At 44.0% G+C, this 16,323-nt stretch overlaps 1 protein-coding gene across 6 annotated transcripts in view; it reads right to left on the bottom strand.

Moving 5' to 3' along the window:
• Positions 1 to 16,323, bottom strand: part of LRRC4C (leucine rich repeat containing 4C) — a 614,780-nt gene that overhangs the window by 123,310 nt on the left and 475,147 nt on the right. For 2 of the 6 annotated variants that reach the window (XM_081835049.1, XM_081835054.1), the window contains exon 1: positions 9,856 to 11,976. The exons of the other annotated variants lie outside the window; for them this stretch is intronic. The gene's annotated coding sequence lies outside the window, so the exon portion shown is untranslated. Of the gene's footprint in view, positions 1 to 9,855; positions 11,977 to 16,323 lie in introns of those variants that run through there. 6 annotated transcript variants of the gene reach the window in all.

The raw sequence follows: 16,323 nt of genomic DNA, 5'->3' as shown, positions 1-16,323 counted from the left end.
GGGAGGGGAGATCAGGCATGGCTCTTAAAGAGACAGTTGACACACAAGGTCCATTCAAACCATACCCAGGGCTTACTTACTTAAATATTCCTACACGGCCCTAATTGATCATACTCTACTTAAAGCAATTACTTCATTGCCTGTAAAGTGCTTTAATATAATGGTGCATGTAAAGGCTTGCTACTGCTAAAGTGCATGACACTATTTAAAGAATGCTTTAACAGCCTTATTGCGGAGACAACCCATGAGAAGAAAGCAAGCAAGGAAATCTGACAACCATACAGAAGATACTAGAGCTTAAATTGTTCACCAGCTTTCCCTTGGCACTATTTAGATTTAAGGAAGACACACATGTTTGCAATGATGCTCTCCGTAGTTTGCATTTACTTTGCGTTATGTAATGCAAAATGTAAACACTCTGCAGCTGCAAAGGCAATAGAAAATTAGACCCACTAAGGTTCCATTGTCCTGTTGATAGCAGAATGCTTCAGATAAAGAGACTTAGAGTACAGACTGCAGCCCATTTGTCTTGCTTGCTGCAGTATTTAAAGAGATACAATTACATTCTACTTTCACATAAACAGTAGGGCTAAGCCAGCCAAGGAAGCACTTTTAAGCCACATTGATGTCAATAGGGAAATTGGGCCTAATGAAGTAGTATCTCTTACACTGAAACCCATGGGACTTCAGATTGTTCTCTGGATTGTGCCTAGCATGTTTTACGGATAGTTATTATTTTGGGGTGATGCAATTGGATAGCAATAAGTAGATAGCAATCGGATAAGGAAGATAAAGGATGAGAGCAACAACTCATATTTCTCCTAGTACTGAAAATCACACACATTCATTAGAATAATGAAGAAATATAAATTGTTATCCCTACCACATTGTTCATCAGATACATTGCCAAATGTGAGCTAGTGCTCCAAACATCTTAAGAAGCTCAAAAAGTAATACAAAGTTTTGGACAGCATGTAGTAACAGCAATAAGCTAGTTCCATCAACTAGGAGTTAGGGAAAGAACTGTGCAAAGATGTAAAGCATGAGTAGGCAAACTAAGGCCCAGGGGCCAGATCCAGCCTGCGGACGGTCCGGGAATCAGCGTGTTTTTACAGTTTTTACATGAGCTTTTATTTTACATGTGTGCTTTTATTTAAAATGCATCTCTGGGTTATTTGTGGGGCATAGAAATTCATTCATTTTTTCCCCTTCAAAATATAGTCCGACCCCCCTCAAGGTCTGAGGGACAGTGGACTGGCCCCCTGCTGGAAAAGTTTGCTGACCCCTGATGTAAAGCATAGCATTTGAAATGGAAAGGGAACCTTTAGAAGGAAGTATGGATAGCAGCTGATGGTTTGGCAACAATTGTGGTCTGGCCCAGTTCTGATCTGTGACTACCAACAAGAAGAAATGACATATGTCACGTTACTTTTCCCAAAACCAAAGATGCTTCACACATGTAAGCTCACTGCTTATGTTCAGTAATGGAAGCTTCAAATGCTGACTAACAAATGTTAATGAGCCATTGTAGTAGCTCTGTGGTACAGCACATGGTCCCATGTTCAGTCCTGAGCATCTCTAAGTAGGACATGAAAAACTCCCATCTGAAACCCTAGAGAACTGCACACAGTGCAGTGTATTTTTTTTAAAAAAGCAATAATTTATTTCAGTTATTTTTTAACAGTATCTGTATTTCACCCAATAACCAGCTTCTCACATTCAACTACAAGAAAACCAAGTGACAAATGATATTTTGACTGTCCCCCAAGTGGTTCTTTCCTTCCATTTCAGCTGATTGGTGCTTGTTTTGGCATCAACAGGCAAGTACAACAAGCAGGGAGGGATACTGGAATTGACTGTCCTTCTGAGCATTGTATGGCATCAACATGGCACTGGGGCACTCTTACCTCTTATTGCCAGCCAGCTTAAAGGATGGAGAAGGGTTGCCTTTTCACCCTGGAAGCAAACAGGTGCTTCCTCGGCCTGCATTTTGGTGAGCAGGCCAGGTACAGCAAGAATCAAATAAGGTTGTGCCAGAGTGGTGTCATTCAGAAATCATCATTATTTATTATGATAGATGGTGTTTCATTCCTACCTCTTTATACATTCTGGAGTACTAGCAATAAAGTTGTGGCCCTTTAAACCCATATCTTGTTTCATGGCCTTATCTCAAGGCAAAAGCAAAAGCAAGGGAAAGCAAGCATCAGTGAGATTTTGATTAGTTTACCTAAATGCAGCTATGTTACATAAGCTTAAAAGGAATTACATAGGGTTCCCTATTCATTACTGAGCCCAGTTCAGGATCTTAGTGCCTTCTGCTGGACTAATCTTCTCATAGCCTAAGATTGCAGGCAGAGTTCCTTTTCTATGTTCCACCTTTAAGAGGAGTGTATTATATAGAGAGAGCCTTCTCGGTGGTGGCACCACTCTGTGAAATGGCCTCCTGGCACTGACAATAGAATCTTTTCTTTTTTCTTTATGCTCTAGTTAAAAACCTTTTAATTTGCCCAGATATTTTGGAGGATAGTATTTTAGCTGATTTGATGGTTTTATTCCTCTTAAGGGTACTGTACTGCTGGTTGCTCGGTCCCTGCTCCTGCCAACCTAGCAGTTCGAAAGCACATAAAAGTGCAAGTAGATAAATAGGTACCGTTCTGGCGGGAAGGTAAACAGCGTTTCTGTGCGCTGCTCTGGTTTGCCAGAAGCGGCTAAGTCATGCTGGCCACATGACCCGGAAGCTGTACACCGGCTCCCTCGGCCAATAAAGCATGATGAGTGCCGCAACCCCAGAGTCGATCACAACTGGACCTAATGGTCAGGGGTCCCTTTACCTTTACTGTTGGTTTGTATTTCAACCCAACATGTCACTGCACAAAAACATGTATCATATTTCAGCCTATGCAATAAGTATTTTATTGTTTAGACCATCTTTATTCCAGACCTCACAGCTTAATCTTCTTTCCCCCCTCACAATAACTCAGTAAAAGAATAGACGTTTAATGGAAACCTTGTAAAAGATGACTGAATGATCAGAAATATTAAGCAAACTGTGCTCAAAGAATTTAAACTTACAGTCTGATCCAATGCATATCATTTATATTGATGTCAGTAGAATTTACTGCCTAGTAGGCTTAGGGCTATTGCCTTAAGACTTCAAAAAATGAAAGATGCTTGATAAACAATATCAGAAGCAACTGCCAGACACAAAGGACAACAGAACTTCGATATTTTGTGTGCAGAGGAAGTGATTTCCATGGATGCAGCTTTCTTTCTTTCTCCTAAATCTGCTCGACAAAATGCACCTGCAAAAACTTCTTCTACTGCAAAGCTATGTAAAATCTAAGAGCACAAAATAAAATATTGGGGGAGGGGGGACAGGTAAGTCCCACCCACATAATCAATTATGTGACAAGGCGCATGCAGACTATTTGAATGGCAATGCCCATCAACTTTGAGGGAGGCAGCCCCCTCAAATATTTTATTGGGGGCCAAAGACCCCTCGGCCCCTAGAAGTTGGCTTCTATGGCTAAGAGTCCTATACACCTGCTTCCCCCGACCTGGTGGACTCCTGTACAGCTCCCACCAGCATGATGGGACTCTAGATGGGTTTAATGGGAGCTAAAGTCCCAAACATTTGGAGGGCACCATGTTGGGTAAGTCTGCTATACACTGTCACATTCTAATTTCTAATAAATCAAGGGTCTGAGATGTTTGTTACCGATGGGTGCGTAGTTGAGGCATCACCAAACTGCAGCACTATACGTTAGACTCCTCATAGAAGTATGAAGAACAGTCACCTATCAAGATTGTATCGAGTCTTTGATATCCCTTTTAGCCCAGGCAAGATGAATATACACAATCTACGGTACTCATCTGCTAATTGCATTATAAAATAAGCCCTTCCCCACAAAAACTCAGGCCGCAATGAATTACTCGGTCTTCATAGATGGAAAATGTGTTTCCCAGAAAGGAGTCAATTGGAAAGAGAATTGAATCCTTCTTAACAACAGGATAACAGGGAAAGGAAAGCAGGATATCATGATATGGAAGGGGGGGCAGGAATAAATCCACAAACTAACCATAACTATTTTATTACAATCCTATAGCATGCCACGGCAACAGGAGAGCCTCTATTACTACTGCAAAAGTAGTAGTAGTGCCCCATTAAGATATGTAGTAAGATAAACACCAGGAGAATCCTCTTGGTTTCGGCTGCAGAAAGCCTCTTTGCTTAATATTATCACTTTAGCAGATTGCATTCAGGTCAATGACATTTGAATGTTTTCCAGTCTAGCATGCAGAAAGCCAACTGAAATCTCCAAGACCACCTGATATCAGCTTCCTCACTCTCAGACCTGACAAGGGAATTAATGAGCCTCTGCCTCGCATCTGGAGGTGATGACCCTGCTGATTGCATCGCACATGAGGGAGCCTTGTGTGCTGGGTCAAGGCTTGACACCTGTGGATGTAGGCAAAGGGAAAAGGACAGAACTGCCTTTGCCTAAGCAATAAGCTCCTCTTGTTGAGGGGTCCTCTGGTTTCCCATGTAGCACCTCATATATGCAACATGAACTTTTCAGACATTTCTTTCTGAAATGTGTAAGGAAGAAGATGCAAAATGAATTTGGGGGTGTCCCAGAACACTTCTTATGCATAATAAAATAAAAACTGAGAAAAAAACCTGCCAGTTGTCTTTAGGCTTTATGGGGTGAAAATCCCATAAATTGCAAGCGCTGCATCATTAAAATGCTTCCTGGCTTCTGAAAGTTAAGCTTATACCAAGCTGCATCAATCCTGCTACTGCAGGATAAATACTGAGAGATCCATTTGTTCAACAGCTATGTCCAGGCTCTGAATCTCTGTGGCTTTTCAAGACAAAGAAGCATTAATGGTTTCCTGTTTTTCATAGCTATGATTATAGATTAGTGGTTCTCAGAGTAAACCAGAAACAAACAATACAAAAAACTCCATTAATTTTAATTCTAATTTTTAAAAAATGAAACAAAAACCAGTCAAACATATTGCAGCAAATGATAAATGGACTTTCCTTCCATCTACCAGTACACTTTCCCATTCCCCCAACCCACAGTGATGGTTTTGTTCCTTGGCTTGCAAAATCACAAGTGAAGGATCTTTTTATACATGTTTCTGAATCTGCATTAAGCCTGATAGGCATTGTAGTCTGCCCAGAAGTTACAGGGATAAAGATTCTTCCCACGCAGGTTTGCTGTTGTTTCTAATTGTCAACAACAGCTACACTTCACTCGCCTGGAGCAATCCAATTAACATACCACCACTACAGAAAATATTGTAATATTTTCAGTGTCTCAGCATGAGGAACGTGTCTCATACTCCTCTTCTGCTGTGGAACTTGAGCTCCCAGTTAGGGCTCTAGTCTAGAACATTAACAGTTTGGGATAGAAACAGGAAACAGGCAAGCTTTTCTCTTTCTTCTTTTTGTAGTGAGTTCTGTATAAATATTTGTTGTTGTGAACCAGATTAAAAAAGACAGGAAGAAGGGAGACAAGCTCTTCTAGAGAGTGGGACACACACACAAACACACACACAAAAACCACACAACATGCCCTGAAATATCACTATGGCAACATTTATACAATGCACAGAAAAAACTGCAGCTTTCTGTATTTGCTTCCTTGGATACCAAATGCAAATTCCCCCTCTCTTGCTGTGTGTATGTCTTTAAGCCTTTCTTTAGTCTGCAACAACATTATTTCCCATCCCCTCTCCTTTAATCAGTACAAATGGATCATATACATACTTCTGCCACATTAATAATCAACCACATATTAGGTAAGCAAACACACAGCCATCACTGCAGGAAAGTGCAATGAACAGCTTAGAGATTTTCTAGTAACATGTGTATCCTTTCTTGCTGTTGCATGAGGGTTATGCAACACTATGAAAATTTACCAGTCAGTGCATAAAATATGTTGCCGGTCCTTTGATCAGTCTAGGAAAGTCAACAATTACCTTTTCAGGGAGAAAAGTTGCTTCCTTTTGTAAGCTTAAGATAAATCACAGCCCAACATCACATCTCTCAGCTTTTTGCAAAGTGAAATAAATCCTGCTTAAAGAGAAAATGGGCTGTCCACACTAAAGGGTCTATTGCTATAAATAATGGCTTGCAGAATCAAGATCCCCATGGCTAGTAAAGCACTGCCATTATCAATTAGCAATGTTGTTTCTCTAAAAATTAATTGAGTTGGTCTTTAAATAGGTACCCACATCTTGAGAAAAGGATCCACATTAAATTCTGCTTACAGGATTTTGCATCACTGGTTATTCTTATTAATGGACCAAAAACCTCTTTAATGTGAAGACACATTAGTAGAAAGATATATTCTTACACTGCAGTTCTGCAGACTATACTTTCTCATTCAAAATGCCCTGTAGATAATTTTAACTCCCCCAAAATGCATATTTAATGCCTTACAGCAACTCATTCCTTATTCTAAAGGAACAAGAGGAGAAACCTTTGCAAAATTCAAGTTATAGCCTTCAAGTCCCTGATAATACATGTACATATCAGCATATATTGTATGCATACACTGTTTTTATACTGCCAATTTTTATGGAATGGAATGTAGAGCTATCTCATCATAAACTGTCCACATTTCCCCATAACTCAAAAGTATCAGGACAGAGATATGTAAATGCTATACATATATAGGACACACACAGAGAGAGAGAAGGGAGAAAAGGAAACTTTCTAAGATATATTCATAAGATAAACATATACTGTTATGATGTTGGATCTTTCACTGGCTTTCTGAAAAGGCAAAGCAAAGGACTAACCTTCTACCCAGCAGAAACTACATACACCTCAGAAGTGTGAAACCATTGCTTCCAAGATTTTGATGGTAAATATTTTGCATCATTAACTATCAGGCGGCTAAGAATCATTTTCATTTTACCTAATCTTGGATCGTCCAAGACCAAGCACAGCAAATGAAACAAGCCTTTTAGAGCCAGTACTTGTTCCTTTTCACTGGCAATTCATGCATTTCTTTTTTTATACACAAAATTGTTCCCTATTCACACACTCCAGGCTGTCACTTTCCTAGCTGCCTGATGTAATTGCAGAATTGCTTACCCCTTTATCCTGAAAAAATAGGAAGGCATCTTGGCTAATTATCAGATTCTGATGAATGTTGCACTTATATTCTGACACAAGCAGTAGAAAACAGAGTCAGCCACATAAAATTTCCACTCAGGCGACTATGGAATCAGTGTTGCTCATCCAACATAAGGGGCAAATCAAGGTTTTTGAGCATGTTTTAGGTGCTTCCAACATTTCCCCTGAGCAATACTGGAATGCACACCTGAATGTCAAAGTCCCTCCCATTACAAGATGGAGAGTACTAAACTCCAGCCTGAGCCACATGCTTTTAGCTCCCATACTAACTGGATTTAGCATCTCTGCAAGCGCGCAGTCACTCCTACACAGCAGTGAGGTTTGTTCCTGTTGCATCCCCAGTTTGTGACCATTCCCCCACACATACTTAGTGACATTTCAGGGCTTAGGTATTATCCTTGTAGCTTCTCTGGCCCAGCATGAAATAGTGATGGCAGTGCCCTACTGTCAAATGGCAGGGTGGCTTTGCCTAATGATCTCTGATTTATGGGATAACAGCAGAGTGATCCTGTGGCAAGAGGATTGATTTTTCCACAATATCTTTGCCTTCTCCATCTCCTTTCGGGACTTGTTTGGCACCAGCATAATATCCATTCATGCTCCATCATTGCTGCCGCAAGAAATGTCCATAGCAGGACAGCAATTTATGACAGAATATGCACAAGCAGAATAAAGGGGAATCAACCAGTTTCCTAGATTGACTAATATATCCCCCCCCCCATGGGCACCAACAATAAATAATTGCCTGATAACACAATTCAACTTGTTTAATTAAGGGAAATATGTAAAGAATGGAAGTGACTCTTTACTGGGTGTCTTGTTAAAGGCATTGCAGGATTAGGACCCGATTCACAATTCCCTCCATGTGTATATGTGTGTTTGCGTTAAAAAATATCAGATGGACACAGTTGGAAGCTGGGTCAAAGGTTTGCTGCTTTCCAAGTAACTAACACTCAAATCAAGGGCCAAAGCAGGGGGATGCCTTTGAAAAAGAGATGCTCTGATTTCCACCCCCATCTTTCTAGCAGGTGATTCGAAGTATATCTCAGAATTATGTCTAATGCTTATGCTGCTGGGTAGGAGGGTAGGCAGTTGGTGAAGCAACTTCAGAAGTGACTGTCCAAATGGAAAGAGGAGGAAAAATAATAATGAAGACTTCCATCTTCCAGTAAGAAAGAAACAAAGGACTGGGATTGGAGGGAGGGGTGAAAAGTTCATTGAAGTACAATATTTTCCCTTTGCCCCCTACATCCATTTTTATTTGATTTGCATTTTCACCTGAAGTCTTTCAGGGTTATTCTCTGCACATGGAGGCAAACATGGTAGTATGAGTCACATGTGAAAAAAGGAGTCACATTTAGCAAGAAGGTGGTGGTGCACACAGGCAAGGAAGGCAAAGCAAAAGAGACGGATCCCTTTATGGAAGAAATAGCCCCCAACTTTTCTTGCCATTCCACCGTAAGTCAAGCTAAATCCTGGCTCTTTTCTGATTTTGCTTCCGCGCTCTACATCCACGTACAGATGAGATCTTATCCTTTGGGGAACAGAGAGTTAGTGTACTTAAGTGGACAGGTTATCCAGCCTATGCTTCCCAGCTTCAATTTCCCCATCAAAGAAATAGGCCACAATTATTGGCTCCCCCACCAAGTTAGGTGAAGACCATTCAACACCAATGCGCTGTTGGCATTGGCACAGTGAGGGGTGAGGTTGCGATCCAATGCACACTTACTTTGGTGCAAGTCTCCTTGAACACAGTAGGACTTATTTCTGGGTAAACATGCTGGGGATCAAGCCGTTGCCCCCTGCCCCCCAGTCCTAAAGGACCCGCTGAATCCAATGGGCCTCTCTTCCGGCTAGAAGTCGGAAAGCTGAATGAGCTGCAAACAATCACAGAATTACTAATAGTAGCTGAGATCAGATAGTGACGTCTCTGCTGATGGACCCATAATCTCGCTGCCAAAGGAATGTCCTGGGGGAGCAGGAAGGATTTACCCAGCAAACCACAGCCAAAATGAGCTAAGAAGTGGAGAACGGAGTGCGCTTGTGGTGTGTGTGTATTTGGGGGGCAGCTCCCTAAATTCTCTTCCCTCAATCGCCTTTTGTAAGCCATGGGATGCCAAAGGCACAGGCTCCCTTTTCCCACCTGCTCGCCTTAATACCATATTTCCACGTTCATACACCATGTCTGCCCCGCAAGGTCTGCCAGGATGGTGCCCTTTACATAGGATCCCTTCGATTTCCAATCTCCGTCTTCCCCAAGTCTCTCTCTCTCTCTCTCTCTCTCTCTCTCTCTCTCTCTCTCTCTCTCTGTGTGTGTGTGTGTGCGCGCGTGTGTGTGTACATCAAACTCCTCAGGCTGTCAAGAGAGACCTGGCAGCCTTCGGCCAGTGAGCGAATCAAGCAACGCACCGTCACACACTGCAGGGGCTTTCCGAAGGCAGAATCCCTCTCAAGGCACAGGCATCACCCAGAGAGCCGCAACGTCGGAGCAAAGCTCGCTGGCACAACACCCCCCCCCCCCCGCAAAGAGACAAAACATTAAGCTAGGATGGAGTTTCGCGGTTCTCCCTTCCAGCCCAGCCAACCACCCCCAACCCCAAGGGGGGGAAAAAACCCAATTCAAACTCCATCACATGTGTCTAATGGCAGGCAACAAGACACGGGAAGCAGAAAGCGAGAAGAAGAAAAATGGCACTCACTGTCTTTGAGAAATCGCCCAGAAGGAGGGAAATATCCAGAATGAAATTCCGATGGGGGAAAGGGGGGGAAAGAAAAAAAGAAAAGAAAGGTGTGGGGGGGAAACAAAGGGGGGGAAACAGAAAAAGACCACGGAGGGCAAAACTACATCATTTCGGCAGCAAATCCAATTTGACGGAAAGGAAAAAAGAAAGGAAATTCAATATCCATCTGCAATTTTCCATCTAGAGTTCAGTCCAGGCGGGCTCGGGCTCCAATCCACCGCGAGTGGGCTGCTTCCGCGGCACCTTCCTTTACATGGTGCGGCTCCCTGCTCGCCTCCCCCCGTCGCTCTTAAGGACGTGGCTGCTGCTTCAAATGTCCCCGCGTCTCTCAACTTGCGCCTTCGTCGTCGGGGACCGAAGCGAGGCGGGCAGCTGGTTTCTCTCTCCCGCTTGCTGCTCAAAAAGAGCAAGCGGAAGGTCAGGTCTCTCCGCGCCGCGGAGGGGGAGTCTTTCTCCTCGGAGAAACTTTTTTATTCCAGCCTTGGATCTTCTCCGGGGATGCTGGATCCTCCCCGCCCGCCCCCCAAACTCCCCCTTTCTTCCAATCCTCAGCCACCTTGGAATCCCTCTCGGTGGGAGAGAAGCGTTTTTGGCTTCTGCGGAAGGTTTCCCTTGCCGCCGCCGCCACCACCACCAGCAGCGGCAGCCCCGTCTGTCTGAAACGGCCGCTGTTTGGTTTAATAACACGATTTTGTTATGTCTGCTCAGCTCCGGCCAAGCGGCTCCTTCTCTGCGAGCGGATCCATGTGCGTCCACGTTACATCGGGGGTTCCCACGGCCGCGCTTCCCGTGTCTCCCCCTCCGCCCTCCACCGAGGCGCGTCCCCTTGCAACATATGAAATTATTTTCTCAGAAACGCCAACTTTGGGGCTCTTCTTTTCTTCTCTCCCTCTCTGCCCCCCTCCGCTGCTCTCACGCTCTCCCCCCTCGCCGATCCCAGGATCTGATTAGATTTCCAATCACAACCCAGTGCGCAATCGGATTTCTGATTTCAGCCAGGAGCAAGCCAGCAATCCGGAGCATCCGCGTCTTCTCCTCGCCAAACTCTCCGCGTTATTATATCCGTTCGCCTTGCATCCAACTCCTCTGCATTCCCCCCTCCCAGAATCGCACATCAAATGCAAAGAGATGCTGATGGTGGCGGCGGCGGCGGTGGCGAGAGGAGGAGAAAGCAGGAAGAGAGAGAAAATAAAATTCCCACCAGCTGTTAAGAATCCATGATCATCATTTATTTATTTTTAAAGGAGAGTCCGCTCCCAGGGTGGGTGGCTTCGAAAGCCCCTCTCTTCTCGCACGTCCTGCTATTGCTTCCCGATCCTTCCCGGCGTGCAAACTCCCCCTGCGGGAGGCGTCCTCTTCTCCTCCGCGCTGGATTTCACCAGCCCGGGGCTTCCCTTCCTCTTCATTTCGCCTCCCTCTCCATCTTTGCACAGCCAGCCTTTCCAGGACCGACGATGCCCGTGATCAAGTTGTTCTTTGGAAATATGGGATGGCTGGTGGGGGGGGGTGGTGAGGGGGAGAGAGAGAGAGAGAGAGGCGCGCGCACACACTCCGAACACCCTTAAAATAAATGTAAAGTGGGGGCGGCGATGATGATGGCCGTGATGGGAGGGGGCTGTGTTCCCTGGCACCCCCTCCGCTCCCCGCCCCCCACCGCCGCCTTCCTCCTCCTCTTGCAATTTCGCGGCAAGCCAAGCGAGGAAGGCGATCTGGCGCCCGGCTCTCTATCTCAGCTCCACAAGTTGGACTCCGCGCCCGCGCAGCGGCGCTGGGCGGTTCTCCCCGCCTTCCGGCACATGTCAGTCCCGCTGGCACATTCCTGGGAGGAGATCGGACGCGGCTCCTTGCAGCCCTTCCATCACTCGGTCACACAATTGGGCGGCTCGCTCTCCGCCCTGCCAGCAGCTCCGCCTTGATCTCTCCCTCCCGCCTCGGGGAAGGAAAGGAAGAAGCCGGAGATCCAGTTGCAGGCAGCGCGCTCGCGCTCTTTCGCCTTTTGCGCTATGCAATGGCACCCCGAGATTTGGAGAGAGGGCCCCGGGCCAGCCTTATTGCTTACAAGCTTTCCTGCTCTCCGTCGATCTCCCCCCCCCCCTTTACCTTCATCTCTCTACATCGCCCCCCCCCTTGTGATCAGTAAAATACAATTACCCAATTACCTCCCATCATCTTCGCACTGATTGGTCAATTGCATTAGCACTTGATGTCAGGACAAAAGGCGCTCCTGCGATAGGGCACTGCTGCCACCCGGCGGAGAGCTGGGAAACAGCCTTGGGTCTGTTAACCTCAAGGAAACTTCCGAAAGTGGGGAAGGAGTAATTGAAAAACAAGGGCTCATCTTGAGGAAAGGAATGTCAAAACTCATTTTCTTAAAAGCCTGCCTGCAGTGTTCACAGGTGCACGCCTAGCCACGGAAGGGGGGGGGGGCAGGGGAATTAGCCAAGGAAAATGAGAGTGCACAAGGCATGTTGATGCTTTTCTGCCAGATCTCTCTCTCTCTCTCTCTCTCTCTCTCTCTCTCTCTCTCTCTCACACACACACACACACACACACACTTTATTTACAGCCCCATGCCGTGCATGTTTACTCAGAAGCCAGCCTCAATTTCTTCGACAGGAGTTTCAAGTAAATGCACATAGGACTGCAGCAATAGTCTCATTAGGGTTCAGTGGTTTCACATCCACCTCTACCCAATGTAACAACAAAAAAATAAAAAATAAACCACCAAAATCTCTTTAAAGGCCTTCAGATCGTGGAGATCAGTGGTAAGTTCAGTAGGGAAGCCAATAAAGGTGAGATTGCATGTATGCCCCGCCCCAGGGACTGCAACTCCCATTATCCCTGACCATTGGATATGCTGGTTGGGGCTGATGGGAATTGGAGTCCAACATCTGGTGGGCAACAGGTTCTCCTCTTGGGATCCAGATATGAGGAAGAAGAGAAGTGACTTGCTCTAACTCAGACTTCTGGGAGTAAGATGACACGGTACTGCATGTTTCACTGCAGTTGTTACAAAGAAGGAGACCTTCAACACAGAACTGGTGGACTTGTTCCCACCCCGATGTTTGCTCAATGAACTCCCATCAGCCTCAGACAGCATGGCCAATTGGTGGCGATACTGGAAACTGTATAGTCCATCAACATCTGGAGAGCTACAGTTTTCTTATCCAGGACATGATCACTATCAGAGTAGTACAGCATCTCCCCGTGTTCCCAGTTAACATTTAAAGTTTTCTTTCTGAATATATTACAGGAAATATACATTGAATGGTAAATATGCATAACAGCTAGTCGTTGTGCACATTCACCGGGCCTCACTGAAATTGTGCATATAATTTTTCCATGATGAGGGAATGTTGCACATTTTCCAGTCACCATAACACAATCCCCAAAAGGCTTTGAGGACTGTGCATATATTGATGAATTTTGTCCATTCTCTGGCTATTTTGCATAATTCCCAACAGGGCTTGGGCAATGCACATGTCTTAAATGCTTTTTGTACATGCTCTGGGCACATATATTTAATTATTATTTATTCAAATTATATCCCTCTTCCTCCAAAGGAGCCTTTTTTGCAGCTCACTCCCCTTTTCACCACTTCCAACTGTTCTCTGAATTATTTATTAAATTTAATAAACAAGAAACAAAAATATTTATCTGGAGCCCCACCTTTGTTCCTGCTGATCATTGGATGGTATGTTGTGGGTAGTGTAAGAAGAAGAAGAGTTTGGATTTGATATCCCGCTTTATCACTACCCAAAGGAGTCTCAAAGCGGCTAACATTCTCCTTTCCCTTCCTCCCCCACAACAAACACTCTGTGAGGTGAGTGGGGATGAGAGACTTCAGAGAAGTGTGACTGGCCCAAGGTCACCCAGCAGCTGCATGTGGAGGAGCAGGGAATCGAACCCGGTTCACCAGATTACGAGACTACCGCTCTTAACCACTACACCACACTGGCTCTTACACTAGTGTAAGTTTACGCAGTGGGTCAGAAGCAGCCTGGAGAGTGCAGATTCCACTCAACAAGAAATAGAAAAAAGCATGCTTATTGGAGACTATGTATGCTCACTGGAGAATGAATATACTGCCCAACGAGTGTATAAAATGCAGTCGAGATATGCACCTTCCCCAAAGCCTGTTGGGGGATGGTGCATAATTTTCAGAGAATGGACAAAATTCAGTCAAAAAATTGGAGATTATATATTTTGACTGGGAAATGTGCACAATTCCCTGTTCGTGGAAGAATAATTTACACATAATCCATGAAAGCAGATGAAATGTGCATAGTGGCCAGTTTTATGCACATCAAACACTCAATTTACACATGAGAGAACCAAGTGAATGATAACCAAACAAATATATTGGGTCCTCCCCCCCCCCCGCTTTCTCCCAGCCAATTGGGATCAGGCAAAAACTGATCCCAGGAGGCACATGCCAGCTTCCTTCTCCTGACACAACACACATGGCTGTTGGGCTTCATCTTATTTACCCCAAACTTGGAGCAGAAAAACATTTCAAACACCCCCACATTTGTGTTACTTTTTCAGGAGTGTGTGGGTTACTGCTAAGCTGAAGTCTACTGAAGAGGGGTCTGAAGAGGTAGGGAGTTGTTCCACAGAACATAGTTTGCCCTAAGCATAAATTGTTCATCATAGCAGGAAGTTCCAGAGCCGCAAGCTTCAGAACTTCTTCTCTTTTTTAATGTTTAACATTCAGCATGCAGAAACAATTGAAGACTGAGTATCCAAACTTGATGAAGTTTCACACATCGTTAAAGTTTTCAAGGGTGGACAGGGACTGGGCAATCTCCCAGTTGACTCATGCATAGGGGAAGTCTTCAGAATCAAAAGCTGCTGCTGAAAGCCAAGCATATCTGAATATGATTCATTCCACTCCTGCATGCTTTCCTCTCAAAATTAAGCAGCCAACTTTTCTCTTTCTTCCCAACTCCTGTTATTCCCTGGAGTTAAACCAATGAAAAAAATATTATATGCTATATATCATTCTCTTTCAGCTCCCCTTTAGATAGATAGATATAGGTAGATATGTAAATATGGTTGATAGATTGCTATAAGAGTCACTGGATCTATGCCCACTAAGTGCATTGAGTTTCAAAGGAATTTACTCCCAGGTTAAGTAGGCATTGGATTTCAGCTTTGCTGTTTGAATTCTTCCCAGCTACAATATTCCATGTTTTCCTAGTATTTGAAAGCAACTAATGTTGAGGTGAATATGAAGTTAATGGATAGAATAAATTAATAAGACATCATCAAGGGAGTAGTCATTGTCATACTCCAGTCCAGATTAGATCACAGATTTATGCATAAACCATTGAAATAAATGGGACTTTAAAATGTTAAATCTTGCTTAATCATGCTTGGGCTGCAATCCTAACCATATCTCCTTAGAAGTAAGTTCCACTGAATGCAATGTTTCTTGCACCCATGCAGTGGCGTAGCGTGGGGGGTGCAGGGGGGGCCGGCCGCACCGGGCGCAACATCTGGGGTTAGGGCAAATCCACAGGTTAGGGGGCGCAAATCCACAGGTTAGGGGGCGCAAATTACTTGCCTTGCCCCGGGTGCTGACAACCCACGCTACGCCACTGCACCCATGTAAGTGGGGTTAGGATTGGAGACCGGAAAATTTGTCTGTGTTTGAGTGCTGTCAAAATGCATTTGTATGGCATTATAAAAAGAAAAAAGGGTTGAGGGAAAGAATTCCACGTGCATGTCCATTTCTCTTGAAAACAAGATAACAGCATTTAATTTGGAATATTTTATTACAGAAAAATATATTTTGCCTTTTTTCAAGTTGCAGTTAGTTTAAACACTTTCAAGTGGAATTGCTTTGAAGCTATGATCTAAGGGGCTAGTCATTTAACTTTCTCTGGTTTATTAGTTGATAAATTATAATAGCCATATTAAAAATAATAAAATTTAAAAGTGGAAATTAAAGCCTTAGTCTCAGCATATTAGAGCTCTGATATGTGTTTAATCATATCTATTTCGTTGACTATATTATCTCTATTTTTCAGTGTATATATTCCAGAACTAGTTAGAAATTCACACTCTAAAGTAAATTGCAGCAATATTAAGGGTTCCTAAAATGTATATTTTTGGCAAAGTTAAAAGGAATATTAAACTGTATTCAGAGCTGTGCTGTAAATTTGAGATTTAAACGAGACTCCTAAAAGCTGTGACTCCCTTTAAAAAAAGAAAGTTGCTGGGAATCACAAGTGGGGAGAAAACTGTAGCATTTATCTTGAACTTTGGCAGTATTCATCCAATTCTGCCCCCAAATAGCCATTTCGTTTTGGAAATAAACATTTTAGACGTGTCCAGGACACACATGCAAACACCTATTTGCCTGTAATTTGGCAGGCTTTCTCCACTTAGACAACCAATTTAGCTGAAACTTTCATCCAC

This window comes from Podarcis erhardii (genome assembly GCF_964252035.2).
Source record: "Podarcis erhardii genome assembly, chromosome: 1".
Taxonomy (NCBI): domain Eukaryota; kingdom Metazoa; phylum Chordata; class Lepidosauria; order Squamata; family Lacertidae; genus Podarcis; species Podarcis erhardii.
This window is presented reverse-complemented; position numbering and strand designations above follow the sequence as displayed.